The sequence below is a fragment of the Octopus bimaculoides genome, chromosome 3, assembly GCF_046866305.1.
Source record: "Octopus bimaculoides isolate indiv1 chromosome 3, ASM4686630v1, whole genome shotgun sequence".
Lineage (NCBI taxonomy): Eukaryota > Metazoa > Mollusca > Cephalopoda > Octopoda > Octopodidae > Octopus > Octopus bimaculoides.
This window is the reverse complement of record NC_142930.1, coordinates 160,971,210-160,986,794: the sequence shown is the minus strand read 5'-3', so window position 1 is coordinate 160,986,794 and position 15,585 is coordinate 160,971,210. Positions and strand designations below refer to the sequence as shown.

Here is a 15,585-nt window from a genome sequence, read left to right as displayed (position 1 = left end):
CATATGTATATATATATATATATATATATATATATATATATATATATATATATATATATATATACACACACAAATATATATACATATATATATCTTCCTCTCTATCTATGTATATGTATATATATAATGTATGCCTTAATGCATGTGTTTGTTTATATGTTCTTATGTATATTTATGTACCTCAATGCAGATACGTAAAGTAGTTTGCTCGTGACATTAGTTGTTGTCATCAGCATGAAATCAATTTGAGGTTTGGCAAGAATTCCATCCGTATTTCATTAAAGAACCATCTTCAGAAGCAGCCAAATCTAAAAAGAATGTATATTTGAAAGGGTATATAGCTAGGTATGAGTATGTAATTATTTTAAATAATGGTGTCTGTGAAGCTATGTTCGAAGGCAAGGGAAGGAATAATGCTTGTCCTCTGAAGAGTGGCCAATTAGACATGAAACATATCTAGGGAAATACAATTTATGTCGTTGTCAGAAGACGATTAATAGATAATTACTTATTTACAAAGTATATGTTTAAACAGTACTTACTGATTACATTAAATTCAATACTCACATGCTCATTGACACACGCAAAATCAAAAACACACTGACTCACACACTTATAATTGCGTGTGCATATGTGTGTGCTCGTGGGAATATGGATAAGTGTCAGCACATGCGCAAAACCCTTAGAAAAAAAATGATTCCACAGGAACTATGTGTGATATTCAAAAGCAGAATAGGTTTACCATTTTCCAATTAAATATTATGCTATTTTCCTGTAGGAGATTTACATCTTCACAATTAGAGGGAAATTTTCAAATATAAACTGACGGAAATGTCTTAAGGAGGGAATCGAAACCTCTTCTTATATCGCAGATTTGCAGGCTGCATACGGCCACTCAATACCTCAGATACAGCATAGATATTTCATATTTAAATTTTGACTTCTAAAAAAAGAAAGGTTAGTCTTAATTCCTTTGTCTTCATATGCGATATCAGCAAATACAACACATTTAATTTCCTTTCTCTTTCCTCTCTATACGTCTTTCTTTCTCTTCCTCCTCTCTCTCCCTCTCTCCCTCTCATACACACACAGAAACACAGTCATACACACACGTTAAAATTTTATATTTGTACAGCACCCACTGAAAAAAATCTTTTGTTAGAAACTTCACAAACAATGTTGAGCGAAATTGTCAAATAAAGCAAAAATCACATTTTCCTTTCTCCGTTTGTTTCCGAAATTTTTTCATCTCCATAGAGTACACGATTCTATTGGTATAATTTTTAAAACTACCATAACAACTAAAATTAGGAAAGTGACCTTCAAATATCTAAACTGGTGAAAGTTTACAATTTTACAGCGAACAATATACCATAGGAATTCAATCGCCAACCCCTCATTTTCTTTCCTTTGAGCTTTCAAATATTCTTTCTCTTAGACTTGTTCATTCGGTTAAAATATTTCTTTGGCTTCCGTACCACGCTATATCTATTTATTAATCAATTTTACTATCACTCTCATAACTCTTTATCCAATTATTTCTCTCTACAGCAATAATCTATCTATTTACTATGAAATTATCGAGATTCTATCTATTTAACTACACATTTGTGAGACATAATCTCCTTCTCACGCTCATATATATGTACATATACATACATACATACATACATACATACATACATATATATATATATATATATATATATATATATATATATATATATATAGTCATGTATGTATATATACGTTTATATCTATGTACGTGTGTAGTATGCACGCATACACAGACATTATATATACAAGTGTGTGTGCGCGTGTGTGCGCGTACAGAAAGACTGAGACAGACGCACGGTGTATGTTGAGCAAAGCATTGTGTGATAATTTAAGTTAAGATTGAAATTGTTCAAAAGCCAATGCAATGCAAATTGAAATACAGACGTGATAGTGGATGTAAGAGAAAGAAAGAAAGAGAAGAACAGTTAGCGTAGCACTTTACCTTCTATATCTATAGGAGTTAATACAGTTTCGTTGGAAGAAAATGAAGGATGGTATCGGGCTGCTATCTTCGCCTCAGAATTTTTCACACAAATATTTCAATTTGCATTACATTGGCTTTGGGATAATTTCAGTCTTAGACGTATACATTTTACGCACACACACACATACACACCTACGCGCGTGTGTATATATATATATATATATATATATATATATATATATATATATATATATATATATATATATATATACATATATACATAGTTTATGTGAGTGTCTGTGCGCTCGCGCGTGTATGTATACATAGGTATGGTGAAGTAACCTGGAAAAAATGGAAATCAAAATTCGTATATATACACTTTTATTAATATTTAGCAAAAGCAACAGAATAACTTAGTGACCCAGAGTTTCATGCATTATCACATCTAATATCAGGTTTTGTACAATCAAGTTTTCTCCTTGGGGATCTCCTCAGCAAAGTTCAGGGTTCCTTCAGATCCAATGGGTTTATTGCGACCTTGGACATTGACCTGGATGTTACTGGTTTACCCATTGCTGGAACCCTAACACGTGCTATTACTCGACGTCAGCATAGACCTGAGAAAAAAAGTGGCTGAAAGTTTCTTCGACGCTGCAAAACCCTGAATTAGATTTCCCACTACAGGATGCAGTTGAACCCTTATAAGACGGAAATAAGTAGCCAGCAGGCGGCAACTATATATTAATGTTTATATATATTTATATGTGTGTGTAATTGAAAACCAACGGGTGAATGGAGATTTATTCCCATCCAGCACATTTTTATTACCAAGTTTTCTACGGAAAATATAACAATGACCAACATAGGTTTCTACTGCAGCAACTGCACATTGCTTTTTAGAGTTTTAAATGACCCTAGCATCAAGTGAGTTTTGGAGGATTCTTCATCTTTCGGCCAAGCAAAGCTTACGTCTTTGCTCCCGGTTGTGACAGCCCCTGTTGTTAGAGCATTCTCCATTTAACTATGTATGGCATACCCTCCTATTTTAAACGGCATATGTAGCTCGCCAGGAACCTCTCTTGTATTTTCAGGGATGACCTGTAATTGTTAAGACGATGCTTGAAAGGGCCACCTATAGAACTAACTCTGCCGGACTCGTTGCCAGTGCTACGGCTACTGTTGCTGTTGTCACTGGAACAGCTATTCTTATCGCTATTGGTGTTGTTGCTGTCATTGCTGGACGCGGAGCTTGTGGTTCATTTGCCGCCAACTATGTCGCTGTTATTTCCACTGCCCGAGGCATTGTTGGTACAATTGCTATTGTTGTCATACGTGCCAACTATCTATACTCTTATTTAGTGGTTGTGATAGATCCTTTACCATGAGCAGATGCTGAATAACTGGATTTCAACCTGGAAAACAAATTGATATTTATCAGCCTTCAAGTAATAATCGTTAAATGCTCACACTGTAACATGCACTTTGCATTTGCACTAATCAAACAAACAGTTATATATATATATATATATATATATATATATATATAGGGGAGGTCAGCAGTGTCCCCCTGCTGGTTTGGCATCTGCAGACTAGACTAGTTTCAGGGTGTTGCCCCTTGTCAATGCAGAGTAGCCAAGCCTTAGCCAGGCGGCGCTGCTGACTATCTGCTCGAAGGTTATTTATCTAATTTCAGTGGAATCTATCCACTGGTTTTCAGAAATAGAGTTATTAATATTTCTAAGTCTCTCTAAAGGAGACTACGGCAGCGGTACTGGAAATTAATAGTTATCGCCAAGCCAACATGGCAGTCCCAAAATTAGGACGAAAGCTGCCGTGAATTAGCTCCAAGAAGCCATCGCCTCTAGCTAGCTATGTGACACACGAAACCTGTGTCCTTTATAACCTTCGAACAGGGGAGGTCAGCAGTGTCCCCCTGCTGGTTTGGCATCTGCAGACTAGACTAGTTTCAGGGTGTTGCCCCTTGTCAATGCAGAGTAGCCAAGCCTTAGCCAGGCGGCGCTGCTGACTATCTGCTCGAAGGTTATTTATCTAATTTCAGTGGAATCTATCCACTGGTTTTCAGAAATAGAGTTATTAATATTTCTAAGTCTCTCTAAAGGAGACTACGGCAGCGGTACTGGAAATTAATAGTTATCGCCAAGCCAACATGGGACTGCCATGTTGGCTTGGCGATAACTATTAATTTCCAGTACCGCTGCCGTAGTCTCCTTTAGAGAGACTTAGAAATATTAATAACTCTATTTCTGAAAACCAGTGGATAGATTCCACTGAAATTAGATAAATAACCTTCGAGCAGATAGTCAGCAGCGCCGCCTGGCTAAGGCTTGGCTACTCTGCATTGACAAGGGGCAACACCCTGAAACTAGTCTAGTCTGCAGATGCCAAACCAGCAGGGGGACACTGCTGACCTCCCCTGTTCGAAGGTTATAAAGGACACAGGTTTCGTGTGTCACATAGCTAGCTAGAGGCGATGGCTTCTTGGAGCTAATTCACGGCAGCTTTCGTCCTAATTTTGGGACTGCCATGTTGGCTTGGCGATAACTATTAATTTCCAGTACCGCTGCCGTAGTCTCCTTTAGAGAGACTTAGAAATATTAATAACTCTATATATATATATATATATATACATATAATGCGAGAAAGTTACGAGTTGAGGGTAAACCCGGTTGGCAAAATAACATGGTTTGTCATAAACACCTGTACTTTGTGGGGTTTTTTTTTGTCACTTTAGCTATGAATTAAATTAATGAATTCAACGGGATACACTGTCTGCAAGTAGTTGGGTTCAGCATATTATCCTCCATTTTCTAAATCATATATATGTGTGTGTGTGTGTGTGTGTGTGTGTGTGTGTGTGTTTGTGTGTATACATATGTGCTTAATTACTTACGTTATTATGCAATCATCTAATCCCAGAATTATCTACGAATTTATGAAATTAATATAGTGGATTTCAAATCTTTTTAAGGCATAACTGATTTTATTTCTTTAATTTTGTGGTTTTTTTTAAATTTTAATTCTATTTATTATTCAAACTCATTATTCAATTATGAATGATTCAGTTAATAATTAATTACTATTTATTAAAACGTTCACAATAATAATTATTTTTCAGTAAGATGCAATACAGTGTTATCTTACCACCCATTAAATCCATCTTCCCGTTTACCTTAAGATCAGTTGGTAATAATCTGTTATCATTTATTATCAGCTATATTCATTTGATAGCAATCGCAAAATTAATTCCTAACTGCTAAGGCTAAAACTTTTGTTGAATCACATAATAGTTCTTACGTTATTAACAAGAGTCCTTGCATAATTAAACGAGTATGTAAATATAATGATATTTTGCAAATGATGTTGTGGCCATATTTTCTTTAAATATTGAATATTTGCGACTGATCAAGTACTGCTGTAGAAATTCAAGAAGAACAGCACTTGGCCAGCTCAAATGAATAATCATGTTCTACAACAGTTTTATGCATATCTTCTCATCTTGTTACATCCGATGATTCAAAGTGTATGTACGTTTTTACGTATAAGGTTTTTGTGCAAGTGTACAAGCGCGGTCATTTGTATGAGTTTGAGGTGCATGTATTTCTACAGCCGTGTATACAACAATGAAGACATTTCGATAGCATCATGTACCGTCATAGAATAATACAACAAATACGAATGAGTGAATGCTTTTATCTAAATACATACATAATGGTTCTCGTTGCCACACTGCCATGTTAAATTCAAACTATCAATTTATAGAGCTACACAACATTATCTTCTAATAATTTGGTGCTTCGTGTAAAACTTGCAGCAATTTGTATCAGTTAAATGTTTCTGTAATGGAGTCTATAAAATTTATTACGGAGTAAGAAGACTCACTAAGTATATCTTAACAGTAAATGTAGATCAATAGTGCTTAATCAATACAGTTATATACACCCTTATTTTCTGCTGAAGTTTCTGCGAATATACACGTGTATAAAAATACGGGTACATAGGTTAATGTCTATGCCTTTGAAAGCATTTTAGAAAATATTATTTCGCATCTACGCATTAATGTTTGTGAATGATATATGCAAACATACATCAACACACACAAATATACGCACACATACACTTACACAAATTTTACTGCGTATGCCATTTCCCGCTTCTATCATTTGCTTCATACATGCATATATGTATGTAAATATATGTGTGTGTATTAGAAACGCGTGTATGCTGGATTAAAATGTATGAATATGCATTGCATTTTTAACTTTTGAGTGATTCTCTCTAACATCATATCGATTTTTCTTGGTAACAATATTATATAGATTTGCAAATTAGACCAGTGATGGTTTGTGAAAATGCCGATTATGTGGATTTCACGACCTTGCCTTTCATTCTTTCGGGATCGATATATTAAGAACCAGTTGTATACTTGGACGATCTAATCGACTATTACCCTCCCACAAAAGATTTCGTGTCTTGTACCTTGAGTAGTAAAGAATATGTATCACAGACGAATTTAGTTAGCTAGATTTGATTTTACACACTAAGTTTATACAGTATTTGCTTGAATCTTTAATTGCTTTTCTATTTGCTGCGTAACAGACTTTAAAGCCAGATTATATAATTATGTCTCTTCAAAGCCTCTTCGAGTCAAAATTCACATTTCAATTTTTCTACAATGTATAGTAGAGCACGACTCAATAATGTCCATTTGATATCATATTGAGCATCAGAAAATTTTATTCCCCAGAAAAATTTCCTAAAGGAACCTAAGGTTTCCTATTTTCTTTTTTGGTTTTTTTTTTTATGTAAAAAGCCTTACTTCCATATCTCATATATTGCAAAGAGGAAATGAAGTAATGTTAAGATGTAGTCATTTGTATAATACAGCTATTAATTACTTTCAATACTAGATTAAAGACTAAAATATCTTGATATAAAATCCATCCGCCTGGTCCGGTACTTTACTTTTCCTAGCGTAATTGAATAGGGATATTCAGTAGATATTTTAATTTCTTTTAACCATTTTCGATCACCGCAATTTTTTACTCGCTACTCTAAGCGTAATTATGTGAGCATCTTTCAACTATTGCGTTATTCAATCTGTAAGAATGTTAATCTTTTATTTTTCATAATCCTTTCTACTGTAGGAACAAGGACTGAAATTTGGAGGCGTGGTATAGCCGACTACATCAACCCAGGGCGCAACTGGTACTTATTTTATCGACCCCGAAAGGACCACTGCGGAATTTGAACTCAAAGCACGAAGACAGACAAAATACCGCTAAGCATTTCGTCCGGCATGCTAACGATTCTGCCAGATCGCCTCCTTTATTTTATCTTCAATAATAAACTCGAGGCGGAATACCCAAGTTAGTGAATAAAAATATATTAGTCTCCCTATTATAAATAATCCACCCTTTTTTGTGAACGTTATTTTAAGATCTAATTTTATTTATGGGATTCTATTTATATGCTGACCTAAATAGTAGGTCTTGCTATTCATACTTTAGTACTAATTATCCTTTATTTTGCCTCAACTCTAAAACAAATAACAAGATATCGAATTCCAATTCTCTCTTGATTTGATTGGAACAATATTTATGTTTATTTCACTGTGTAACTCCTGCCCCATTAACTAGTCAAATAATGGCCAAATGCAGGCTTAGAATAACTGACCTAGTTCCTGCTACTACTAATTTGGTCGGTCACTCTCCCTCGCCACCAGTGTGGCTTATCTATGAAGAATATAAAAGAAGTAAGTTTGTTCTTTACTTTTTTCAATCAGTCAATTGTGGGATCCATTAATAAGTGTGATTATTCCATTATATACCATGGTTCTCTAAAAAAAATCGGCAACACGTGCCAGCTCGACTGAAATATTGAAATATATATTGTGCTTTATATATATATATATATATCTATAGGAGTGGCTGATGAAATAAGGTAGCTTGCTTACGAACCACACGGTTCCGGGTTCAATCCCACTACGTGCCATGTTGGGCAAGTGTCTTCTACTATAGCCCCGGGCCGATCAAAGCCATGTGAGTGGATTTGGAAGGCGGAAACTGAAAGAAGCCCGTCGTATGTGTATATATGTATATATCTATGTATGTGTATATGTTTGTGTGTTTGTGTTTGTCCCACCATCACTTGACAACCGATGCTAGTATGTTTACATCCCCGTAACTTAGTGGTTCGGCAAAAGAACCCGATGGAATAAGTACTAGGATTACAAAGAATAAGTTCTGCGGTGGATTTGCTCGACTAAAGGCGGTGCTCCAGCATGGCCACAGTCAAAGGACTGAAACAAGTAAATGAGTAAAGGAGTATATATATATATATATATATATATATATATATATATATATATATATATATATATATATATATATATATATATATATATATATACATGCGTACACATGCTTGCATGCGCGAGCACACACGGGCGACGCTCGCGCGTAGCCCAGTGTTTAGGGTGTTGCACCCACCGTCGCTAGATCGTGGTTTCAATTCCCAGAGCGGGTCGTGCGTTGTGTTCTTGAGCAAAACACTTATTCGCACGTTGCTCTGCAATCATCTCGACACCTGACGCGTGGCACACCGTGCACCTGTTCAGACAACGTCGATTTGATGGAGAATATCATTGTTTAGAAATGATTCCAAGTGCTTGCAAATGGTGGACAGTTGATAACGATGAATTAAACTCTTCTGCTAAGTTTCGAGATGTTGCTTATGGATTTGATCCAGTAGCGGTTTTCAACAAATTATGATCAAAGGAGTCACGGTGCCCAGAGCAGTGGACATCTACCAAGCTAAAGTCTCCTTGTCGAAAATTTTGGAACTATCGTTGGCGGATGCGAATATTCAAAGTACTTCCACCATACAACTTCTTGCACATTTCTTACAGCATTTATAACATTGTTACATTTTTAATACTCGTATAGGTATTCTGTGGCCCCCATTTTCACGAGGGATTATTAAAGCAACAAATTATAATTTGTTTGTCATCAAACCAGAATCTTTCTAACTGAAGCTTTCTGTTGAAAAACCTTGTTTAAACGTCTTAGAGCATGTTTCGACATGTACGGTCTGCAAAACTGCATTATTTATGGGATGACCTGATAACACATAAATTGGCGTGGAATGATATATTCAATATAGATACATACAATGAGCTGTAGATGGTATCTCCATTAGTTCAATGCATTGCGAAGTGGATTCATTGGGTACTCAAACTCTATCAAGTGCTTAAATTCGGAAGTTAAGTGCAGCTATACAGAATTCATAGTATGGATAGATTTGTGCGCGTGTGTAAATGCATTATGTTGGCAGACGAGTGTGCAGGAAAATCAAATTGTATCGGAGAACAAGTTTTTCTATTCATATTCATAATTGTATATGCAAATTAATAAGAGTATATATATACCTACAAAGTAACATGTATTCGCGCGCACACACACATATACGTGTGCGTGTATATATATATATATATATATATACGTATGCAAGATATATATATATATATATATATATATATATATATATATATATATATATATATATATATATATATATATATATATATATCGACAGCTGTTATTAACCATCGTCATCGGTCTAATAATCTCGGTAGTTAGCAGATATTTTAACCCAAGTATCTACTTGATATCAGAAGTGATACTGGTGAAAGATGGATTCAGAACATTTATAAACTTAACTTAATATTGAGGTTTACTATGGAGACCAGACCTCACATTTTGTGGGTGGATATGACAGATTATTTTACCTCATTATTTGATTAATATTTTACGTTTATTGGGCCAGGTGTGGCTGGCAATCAAAGTATATTCAGGCAAAAATTTAACTAAATTAAGAGACTTCTAAATAAATATATCAATGCACTATGAACAAAGCTTGTTAACACATCACCATTTACAAAGCTAAACATGAAGGGATATATTAAAAACCTTTTATTCAAACCGAATCCCCAAAGAATGATGTATTTGTGTGAAATTCACGTGATACATGATTTTATATACACATCTCAGAAGACCTCTAGTCTGAAACTTATAACAAATAAGTATTAAAATTTACTTTATGGTAGTTCATTGACCAAATCGTTGGAGCATCATTCGAAAAGCTTTTGTGCTCTATGGTAAAGTCAATTACGTTTCGCTTTGATATCCTCCCGCGATCTGTTCTTCGATTGAAGAAATATTTATATCAATCAAGTATTTGTCTCCATATATATATATACATATATATATATATATATATATGAATGTGCAGTTTCTTTAAATTTGGAGGCATTGTGTCTATGTAAAACATATATTAACAAATATTTCGACATATTTGCAACAAGTATTTTAAAAGTAAAAATGCAAAAAGAAATATTAAAAAAAATTATAATAACAACTCCACCTGACAAAGTGATACATGAAAACAATAGCAAGAAATTAAAAAAAATATTGAGAGACGTCAGTTTCTGTAAATACAATTCTATGGAACGAAAATATTTTCTATTTCACTCTCTCGCTCTCACCAATCCTGATCTCTTTCTCATTGTCTCTCTCTCACTCTCTCTCACTCTCTCACTCTCTCTCTCTCTCTCTCTCTCTCTCTCTCTCTCTCTCTCTCTCTCTCTCTCTCTCTCTCTCTCTCTCTCTCTTTGTGTCATTCTTTTGTTTTTCTCTTTCCGAATTCTGATTCCATCGTGTTGAAGTCTTCGAATGAAACACAAATAACATTGAATGTATTGAAATATGCTTAAAAAACTTCTTCAAAAACGTAAAAATAAAAAAAAAAGAATAACAGATTTATCGTCATTTTAACTTTTGTTTTAGTACAAGAATATGTTGCAAACGCTAAAGGCTGTCCATCATCTAAAAAAATCGATATGATATATGATATTAAAAAAAAAAAGTGTATGAAAAGAAAACGATAAGGAATTACTTAATGATATGAATTTAGAAAGAAATTTTGAAAATGTTGATCTGATGTAAAATAAAGCACACATTGTTTAAAATGAAAAAGGCAATAAAAACAAGAACTAAGAAATATAATTTCTGCAGTCGACATAAATAAGATATTTGAGAACTAATCGTTTGTTTTCGTTAACGCTGCATGTTATGTTGGTTGTGTATGTATGAACTTGGCATAAAGAAAATGGATGAAGGAAAGAAGAAGAAGACGAAGAAGAAGAAGAAGAAGAAGAAGAAGAAGAAGAAGAAGAAGAAGAAGAAGGAGGAGGAGGAGGAGGAGGAGGAGGAGGAAGAGGAGGAGGAAGAGGAGAGGTGGAGGAGGAGTAGAATGAAAGAAGAAGAAGAAGAAGAAGAAGAAGAAGAAGAAGAAGAAGAAGAAGAAGAAGAATATAAGGACGTAGAAACGGAAGATGTGAAAAGATGTTAGACAATAGGAAGAAGATGAAAAGGATGAAAAAGAATTAGAGGAAAATGAAGAAAGGGATAAAAAGAAACGAAGACTGAAACAGGAAGGAAAGAGGATGTTAAGCAACAGTACAAACAAAAAGAAACCATAGAATAATTTCAAGGATGTATTCAATAAACAGAAATCAGCGTAAATATAGGCTGGACACAAATGTAATCTTCTTGACATCAGTGAAAGCATTCTAAAAGCTTCTTTTATCCAAAGATATTTGTGTTGTGGTATTCAAACTTTCGTACATAAATTTGCATTGAATCCTCTACTTGGTTCAATCCTTGAAATAATAGAAAAATAAAAGAAAAAAAAGTGACAAAAAAGATCACCCTTTCGCTCCTACTTGTGGGAATATCGCAATTTGAAATGTAATTTCTCACCCCGGTTCCCGAAACGCCGGAGTTTTAATGGTGGCAGCTGATGAAGGGGATGTTTCTATGTGGCCTGCTTGTTTGTTGCACCTTGTTTACCATTTTGTCCTTGTTCTCTTGCCACGTCATGTACCCAGTTATGTATCTATATGTACATGTAGATGAACGTATATACATACATGTACATATATATGCATATACTCATATATTGTTTATATATATATATATATATGTGTGTGTGTGTGTGTGTGCATGTGTGTGTGTGTGTAAGTGTGTGTGTGTGTGCTAGTAAAAAGAAGCTATCTATCTATCTATCTATATATATATATATTTATATATCGTCGTGGCACTCCGTCGGTTACGACGACCAGCGATCCAGTTGATCCGATTAACGGAACAGCTTGCTCGTGGAATTAACGTGTAAGTGGCTGAGCACTCCACAGATACGTGTACCCTTGACGTAGTTCTCGGGGAGATTCAGCGTGACACAGAGTGTGACAAGGCTGGCCCATTGAAATACACGTACAACAGAAACAGGAAGAAAGAGTGAGAGAGAGTTGTGGTGAAAGAGTACAGCAGGGTTCGCCACCACCCCTTGTCGGAGCCTCGTGGAGCTTCAGGTGATTTCGCACAATAAGCACTCGCAACGCCCTGTCTGGGAATCGAAACCGCGATCCCACGACCGTGAACATATATATATATGTATGTTAGTATATATATAAATATACATATATACACACACACACATATACATATGCATATATATATATAATTTTTGTATGCGTCCTTTTAAAGCCTTGCCAGGCTCATGAGCCCAGTCTCCCGGTCCCTGTGGCATATGTGTCACATGAGTTGGACGGTTTAATTAAGAATTCGTAAAGGATTTAATTGTGTTATTTGCCTGCTTAAGAATGGTCAAATACTATTTAAGAGAAAACATAATTATTGGATAAGTAGGGTACGAATTGTAAGAAGCAGTCCTACATAACTTGATAATAAAGTGTTTTTCTGTTTAAGAGATATACTCCGTTTTGCACAAGATCATAAAGAGGCCCCATTTACCTGCATTTTCAATCTGATAATAAATCGAAATACATGTATACATACATATGCACACATATATACATATATATGTATTTATAAAAATGAATAGATAATGGAGATATACAATTGTCAATCCCCAAATTAAATTTATCTACAAGATATTATATTATACTCTTATAATAATAATATAATATAATAAATAATAAATTCTAAATACAAATAACATACAATTGTTTCGTTTCTTACCCATAATAAAATTATAAAAAAACATTCTCTACAAATTATGCATTGAACATTGGAGCCAGTGAACGATTGGATGCTTTCATCCCTATTTCCTTATAATATATATGCAGTTATGTATATATAAATTATACATTTAATGATTCCAATTGTTTGGAACACTTTAGGAGCAAGAAAATCAAAATCTACAGGAAATTCTCAATTGAAATGTTGTTAGAATACGTGTCAAATTACATATTAATTGTTAATCTAAGTTTGAAAATCAAGAGAGTAATCATAAAATGAGGTTTTCTATTCGGCTTATATTTAGATTAAATTAAGCGTAGGGGAAGGGGAAACGGAGAAGAAAATAAATAAATAATAGATAATGATAATAATAATAATAATAATAATAATAATAATAATAATAATAATAATAATAATAATAATAATAATAATAAGAAGAAGAAGAAGAAGAAGAAGAAGAAGAAGAAGAAGAAGAAGAAGAAGAAGAAGAAGAAGAAGAAGAAGAAGAAGAAGAAAAAGAAGAAATAAACGTTTGTATGATATTACCGTGTATTATCTACTGGATGTGAATTCAATAATTGCAAAGAAGCCATGTATGAATAACTCTGGCAAAAGAAAAAAATATCCTATTCAAAAAAAAATTCCATCAAAATACACCATGGTCTCGAGACATATCTACTATATACCTCCCCAGTAGTCCCGCACCCTACTCCGTCAGTAAAGTACGATTTATATATTCAGGTGCGTTCTTTCTAATTATCGAACAACTGCCACATAGCGTCACACAAAACTTGTTTAGATATTTCTTCCCTAGTTCTAATTGAATGTTTTAATTTTGTCTAAATAGAACAACTTAATGATTTTTTTCAATTTAATTTTTTGTTTCTCAGAAACTTAATTTCAAGTTCGTATTTATGTGAAATTTCTTACGAGAGCTTGTAGTACGAAGTCGGTAAATTAGATGAATTAGGCCGCGAAAATTGGGGACCCACAAAACAACTGAAACGAAATTTCGTAATCCAATTAAATAAACGGAAATTTAGTGTCAAGGAGAACGGAGAAGTAAAGAACGAAGAAGCAAAGAACGAAGGAGTAAGGAACCAAGGAGCAAAGAATGACGGAGTAAGAGTTTGTTGGAAATACCTGAGTTGTGAGAGTTTGAAGTATTTCAAATTTTGCCCAGCAAGAGATTTATTCTGTTAATATGTAATCTCATGTAAATGCCGGGAACTGGCAGAATCATTAACACATCAGGCAAAACGCTTAGCGGCATTTCCTTCTGAGCTCAAATTGTACCGAAGTTGACTTTGCCATGAATACTTCCGGTGTTCGATAAAATAAGTACCAGTTGAACAGTGGAGTCGATCTAATCGGCTTACCTGTGTGTGTGTGTGTGTGTGTGTGTGTGTGTGTGTGTGTGTGTGTGTGTGTCTGTGTGTGTGTGTGTGTGTGTGTGTGTGTGTGTGTGTGTGTATACACAATTATGTGTTACCTCCTCCTTGTATTACTTCATAAGTTCTACACTCTGGCAAAGATTCAGAGGTCAGCAGATTTTAAAGAGATAGCTGTTATTAGTTTTCAAAGTTGTTTTCAAAGAGCCGAAAAGAAATTACTCTTTTCCCCTATTGATTTGATGCCTGTGCATGGAATATTGTTGCAACTGTTTCGTATGAATGATTAAGATGAAATATTTTGTCACTTCGACTACATCAGTTATACATACATAAAGAGATACTGACCTAAATACCGGTCAAGTTATCTAACTACCTGGACACTGGCGCGCGCACATATATATATCGGAAGCAAACATCGACAGAAAAGTCTAGCTGACTGACGGTCATTCTCGTCTCTCTATATCTGTATGTATGTCTGCATATATATATATATATATATATATATATATATATATATATATATATATATATATATATATATATATATATATATATATATATATATATATATATATATATATATATATACCAGTATGTATATTCATACAGATATACAGAGAGTCAGATAGATACACAAGCATTTGTACCCATATATATATATATATATATATATATATATATATATATATATATATATATATATATATATATATATATATATATATATATGTCGCGTTTTTACTGGTTTTACTAAGTATACTGTATACCGAAGTGAGCGTTGTAAGAATCTAACATAGTAATGATAAAATAACATACATCTTCTGTATTAAGTATAAACAATCTATATACCAAGTGAAATATATTTGTTCTTCATTTATATATAACTCATTTTTATTCTATGGTTTCATAATAAATGTGAATAAGTTTTCGATGTATTTTTTGATAGTTCTTGTAATCTATAATATATTTATACGAAAAATAAAAATAAATATGAACATCAAGTATAAAAGAAATTTGAAAAACTACTATTTCTTAATATGCCTTGTATAATACCCAAATGCGTATTAAAATTTAAATTTTATACCCCAAG

General features: G+C 33.8%; 1 long non-coding RNA gene across 1 annotated transcript; it reads right to left on the bottom strand.

Annotated features, from left to right (window-relative positions):
* Positions 1 to 3,709: 3,709 nt before the first annotated feature.
* LOC149136795 (uncharacterized) lies at positions 3,710 to 4,636 on the bottom strand. Its single transcript, XR_016240944.1, has 2 exons — positions 4,390 to 4,636; positions 3,710 to 3,985 (listed from the first exon to the last, which is right to left on the bottom strand). It is a non-coding gene; the product is annotated as an uncharacterized LOC149136795 (long non-coding RNA).
* Positions 4,637 to 15,585: the final 10,949 nt, after the last annotated feature.